The sequence below is a fragment of the Phocoena phocoena genome, chromosome 20 (assembly GCF_963924675.1).
Source record: "Phocoena phocoena chromosome 20, mPhoPho1.1, whole genome shotgun sequence".
NCBI classification, from domain to species: domain Eukaryota; kingdom Metazoa; phylum Chordata; class Mammalia; order Artiodactyla; family Phocoenidae; genus Phocoena; species Phocoena phocoena.
Window position 1 is genome coordinate 12669328 of NC_089238.1, and position 6127 is coordinate 12675454.

The 6127-nt window shown below is 44.6% G+C and overlaps 1 pseudogene; it reads right to left on the reverse strand.

Annotated features, from left to right (window-relative positions):
- Window positions 1-1682: 1682 nt before the first annotated feature.
- Window positions 1683-4778, reverse strand: LOC136140238 (galactoside-binding soluble lectin 13-like; annotated as a pseudogene).
- Window positions 4779-6127: the final 1349 nt, after the last annotated feature.

Consider the following 6127-nt stretch of genomic DNA (forward strand, 5'->3'; position numbering starts at 1 on the left):
TTTCAATGTAGAAGTCTTGCACCTCCTTGGTTAGATTTACGCCTAAGGATTGTATTCTTTTTTATGCTATTCTAAGAATAGCATATTAAGAATTGGTTCTTAATTCTATTAAGAATTGGTTTCTTAATTTCCTTTACAGATTGTTTATTCCTAAGGTACAGAAATAGGGAAGAATGCTCAGAGGGCCTGAAGATGACAAAAGCAACCAGCTTTCCTTTATGTATGGAGCATCTGGGAAATTGTGGGAATGCAGGGTCCCCAGAAACTTAGGAATTCATCAGGTCCAGAGACTGTGGTTTATCTGTCTCCAGAGGACCTCAGTCTGGAGGGGTCTGGAAGGATGTGGGCCCAGCTTCTAGGTCACACTTCAGAACCCCGGAAAGCTTCTAGGTCTTCCTAAGTGAGAGGAGACAGAAACCAGGAAAGCCATGTACCAGGGTTTAAGTCATGTCTGCCTGAACACCTGACATTCAGCTCCTGAGTTCAAACATCTCTCTAGGGCTGATTTCATCCTTGACTCATCAGTATCAAGTTCCTTTTGCCAATAACATCATTCTCCGGTCCTCTCAGCGTCACATAGGGTTCATACTGGAATATCTGTTGTGTATAAAGGTATATTAGTGTAAGAGGTAGTAATGGTTAAATTTAAGTGTCAGCTTGACTGGGCCATGGGGTGCCAAGGTACTTTGGTTACATATTATTCTCAGTGCGTCTGTGAGAATGTTTCTGGACGAGATTAACATTTGAACTGGTGGCTTGAGTAAGGCAGATTGCCCTCCCTAATGTGGGTGGACTTCATCCAGTCACCTGAAGACCTGAAGAGAACAAAACAGCTGACCTTGCCTAGATCAGCTAGGCAAAAATCAGGGAGGATTTTTCCTGCCTTCAGAATGGAACTGAAACATTGCCTCTTCCTGGGCCTCATGACTTCAGACTGGAACTACATTATTTATTTATTTTTGGCAGTACCGAGCAACTTGCAGGACCAGGGATTGAACCCCCGCCCTCAGCAGTGAAAGCGAGGAGTCCTAACCATTGGACCACCAGGGAATTCCCTGGAACTACATCATTGACCCTCCTAGGTCTGCAGCTTGCTGACTCACCCTGAAGATCTTGGGACTTGTCAGCCTCCATAATCATGTAAACCAATTCCTTATAAAAAAATCTCTTTATATATGTAATTATGTATATGTGTGTACACACATGTATAAACACACACACTCACACCCTATTGGTTTTGTTTCTCTAGAGAACCCCAACTAATACTTGGGTCCAATAATTATTTGTGGGTGAATAAACAAGTGAAAAGAAGCTCACATACAAAGTTGTATCCCTCCCTTACACGTCCCCAAACCTGTTCACCTTCTTCATAACATCCTGAGACACTCTCACTCTGTCTTTGTTTCAGGGACAGCACTTGAGATTTTGGCCACCTGGGCCCTTCCCAAACCACACTCCTCAATCCATACTTGGGACAACTTTCCCTTTGTGCCAAATCTGCCCTTGATGTCTTCCCTATGAGCAAGAACCAAGTCCTGGTTCATACTAGGAAGATTTTATTATCATTAGCGTAAGTGTGGCAACAGGGGGATACCCTGGCATCTTCTGGGAGCTGCTCTGATCCTGCACATTATAGAAGAGTATAACGGGGTGGATATTTTCATTGCAAGATCTTCTGCCCCTCAACACACTTCCACTGAAGTAAGCACAATATCTCCCTTCACCTCCAGCATTTTTACAGACTGTGAGGGCAGGCGGTGGGCAAAGACGTAGGTGGACTTGTTATTCACAAACACCTAAGGAAAGAGATATACCGCTTGTGAGTGCAGAACAATTAGGCCTCCTCTTTCCCTTTCCTCTTTTCATTTTTACTCCGTAAAAGCAAAGCAGTTCAAATATCTCCTTCTCCAGGAAATCCTGCCGTGACACTGCTGTAGGGAATCATCCCCCAGTGTCCACTTCCTTGCCTCCAGATCTCCCCATCCCTGCTTTACCCTGATGACAGTGGGCCTGCACTTCTCCCTCCACATTCCTGATTGTCCATGAGAGCAAGAGGCATATGGGATTCAGCTCTGAATCTCTGCTTGCACAGCATACATGGTAGTGCTCAAAAAGTTGTGTTCAATGATTTTCAATGCATAGGAGATATGTCTTCTGCCCCGAAGCACGGAGGACTGGGGGAAATTGGCCTGTGACATGAGTGTCTTTGATAAGGAAGAGATGTGGCCAGTAGGGATTGAGAGATGTGATGTTTGAGCTGCAACTACAAACCTGGCACGTTTTTGTGAAGACAAGATAAGCATCAGACCGGGAGGTAAACTTTTGTGGTTTAGCCCTATGAGGAGGAAAGGACGTGGCAGCACATATCGAATTGGTGTGCTAAAGATGGGCTTAAGAAGATGTGCTGTGTATGTGTGTGTGTGTATATATATGCACACATACAAATAAAATGGAATGTTACTCAGCCATAAAAAAGAACGAAATATTGCCATTTGTAGCAACATGAACGGACCTAGAGAATATTATACTCAGTAAAGTTAAATCAGAGAAAGACCAATATGTTACGGATGTCACGGAAAAACCCGAACGAACTTTTTGGCCAGTCCAACGTGATATCATTTTTATGTGGAATCTAAAATACAATAGAAATGAATCTATATACAAAATAGAAACAGACTCACAGACATAGAAAATCAACTTACAGATACCAAAGGGGAAAAGGGGGGGGTCATAAATTAGCAATATGCGAATAACAGATAGAAACTACTAGATGTAAAGTAGATAAGCAACAAAGATTTACTGTATAGCACAGGTAACTATATTCAATATCTTCTAATAACCTATAATGGAAAATAATCTGAAAATAAGTAAGTGAAGATAGAAATATATAGTTGAATCACTTTGTTGTATACCTGAAACTAACACAATAATGTAAATCAACTAAACTTCAATTTTAAAAAGCACATGTGGCCTTCCCTGGTGGCACAGTGGTTAAGAATCCACTTGCCAGTGCAGGGGACACGGGTTCAAGCCCTGGTCCAGGAAGATCCTACATGCCACAGAGCAACTAACCCCGTGTGCCACAACTACCGAGCCTGCACTCTAGAGCCCACGAACCACAACTACTGAGCCCGAGTGCCACAACTACTGAAGCCCGCACGCCTAGAGCCTGTGCTCTGCAACAAGAGAAGCCACCGCAATGAGAAGCCCGTGCACTGCAACAAAGAGTAGCCCCCGCTCGCTGCAGCTAGAGAAAGCCCGCTCACAGCAACGAAGACCCAACTCAGCCAAAAATAAATAAATTTGTTTAAAAAATAGAAAGCACATGTATTAAAACTACAAAACAAGGCTTCCCTGGTGGCGCAGTGGTTGAGAGTCCGCCTGCCGATGCAGGGGACACAGGTTCATGCCCCGCCCAGTCCGGGAAGATACCACATGCCACGGAGCGACTGGGCCCGTGAGTCATGGTCGCTGAGCCTGCGCGTCCAGAGCCTGTGTTCCGCAACGGGAGAGGCCACAACAGTGAGAGGCCCACGTACCGCAAAAAAAAAAAAAAATACAAAACAAAAAATAGGTGTGTTGACATCAGATCAGATCAGATCAGAGTTGGACTCTGTTTCTCCACAGCAGCCCCACCACAGCCTTGGTGCTCCACGCCCCTCACCCTTAGGGCCCACACACCTGGTATTCATTCTCCAGCACCAAAAGTCAAAGCTCAAATGGCTGCCCACGGCTTCCCTGGCACAAAAGGGTCAGAAGAAGCTATCTCTTCCTCTCCCCATCCCCCTTTCATGGAGGCTGTTCATCACCATCATGTTGTTCGTGTAGACTCAGAAATGGAATGCGACGTTGCTGCCTCTCTCAGGACACATGCACAAATCCACCACAAATTCTGGGTTCTTTCTGCAAAGACAAGAGAATGGCTCCCTCATCCAGGCCTTTACTGAAGAAAACAACCTCCTCAGGGACAAACACAGTCCTTCTCTCGCTCTCTCTCCCTCCCTCCCTCTCTCCTTTCCCTTCCCCCACCCTCTTTCTCAAAATATATACCTTTCTTACTTTGCCATCTCTCTCTCTTTCTCTCTCTCTCTCTCTCTCTCTCTCTCACACACACACACACACACACACACACACACACAGAGGAAGGAAATTCCCGCCTGCAGTGTAATCTCACACTTTTGCATGAGCCACCTCAGCTCATTCTGGTGATTAAAGAAGACCAAAATGTTTCCAATGAGTGTTCCCCAAAATGCTAACACTCTCCCCTTGTGCTTCACCCTCCATCACACAAAAACTGGGATCTACTCACCCAGAGGGACACAGAAGATCTGCCTTGATCTTCACCGTATAACCCACAGTAAGGGAAACAGACTGCCAGTAGGGGTTCGGCTATGGAAGAGATGGATACATCGGTGAGTGACAGGCCAGTGTTTTCTCTCCCACACTGTTGCCCAGGGAGAATCAGGACATATAACATGGTTTTCTCTTGCAGCTCAGAGACATTAGCAGACCTCCAACAAAGAGACATTAATCTGAGTCCAGACATGCGCTCAGAGGCACAGATACACATATTACATACAAACACTTCCAAATCCAGAGAAAAAATATACAAAAGGACAATTATGCAAATCCAACGATTCCCACTGACACACATATGTACACATTCTCTTTCCCATCCTCTACCAGTATTCATTCAATGATTTGTTCCCAGGTGACCTGGCACAAGAAGTAGAGATAGCCAGATTCCTTCTTCCCATCCTTTATACCAAGGATTCCATAGTCTCCAGTTGGGTCTTTCTTCCCTATTGAAACTGTTGTGTGCGAGTCTGTCTGGAGAAGGTGCCCTATAAATGCTGTTAGGAGGTGGGTCACCCCTGATCCTTTTGCTCAGGCTATAGAGCCCTGCCTGCTATTCTTTTGAAATTTCTGACTCCAAGAGTGTATTCAGTCCACACTACCCAAAGTCCACTGTGATAATAAGAAGCAGCTTCTAACTGGAGATGCTGATATGCTTAATCTAAGTGCAGTTCTAGGTGTCTACTGATAAGTCACAGTGATAAAATTACAACGAAGAGCTCCCTGGCTACCCTACTTCATAAAATTGGTGCCTGACCCATGCTATATGCAACTCACTCTTCCTCTGACATCAAATCTATTCCAGAGCCTTTGCTGGCAATTTCCCCATTCACCCTAGACTTGGAGGAACACACCACCTGGATAAGGGTCCCAGCTCTGCCACTGTGGGACCTTATTAAGGAAATTTAACCTCTGCTAGACCCATTCTTCTTATATGTAAAATATTTGATGGACATAATCCCAAATCAAAGGGTTGTTAGTAAAGCAATCAGAGGGATCCATCCATCATTTATCTATTCATCCATCTATCCATTCATTTGACAATTGCTTATTGAGTGACTAACTGGCAGCAGGCTTTGTACTATTTGCATAAATGGAAAAGAACAGATAAAAATCTTGCTCCATGGAGCTTATACTCCAGTTGGAAAATATATGCAGTAACTTTTAAAATATAATACACAAGCAAAATATATAATGTATCAGAAGGGGATAAATGTCTTGAAAAAGATGTTGGTGGACTTCCCTGGTGACACAGTGGTTACGAATCCGCCTGCCAGTGCAGGGGACACAGGTTCGAGCCATGGTCCGGGAAGATCCCACATGCCGTGGAGCAGCTAAGCCCATGCACCGCAACTACTGAGCTTGCGCTCTAGAGCCCGCGCACCACAATTACTGAGGCCCACACGCCTAGAGCCTGGGCTCCACAACAAGAGAAGCCACCACAATGAGAAGCTCACACACCGCAACGAAGAGTAGTCCCCACTCGCCGCAACTAAAGAAAGCCTGCGCACAGCAATGAAGATCCAACGCAGCCAAAAATAACATAAATAAAATAAATTAAATTTTTAAAAACCCTTAAGAAAAAAAGATGTTAGTAATGGAACAGAGCAGTCCACAGAGGGCTTAATTTGAAATAGGCTAGTTAAGGTAGTCCTCATTGAGGAGATGAGATTTGAGCAAAAGCTTGGATAAGGTCAATAAAAGAGCCATGTGTATCTTGGGGAAGAACTTCCAGTCAGAGAGATCGGCTACCAATATGGACCACAATGTG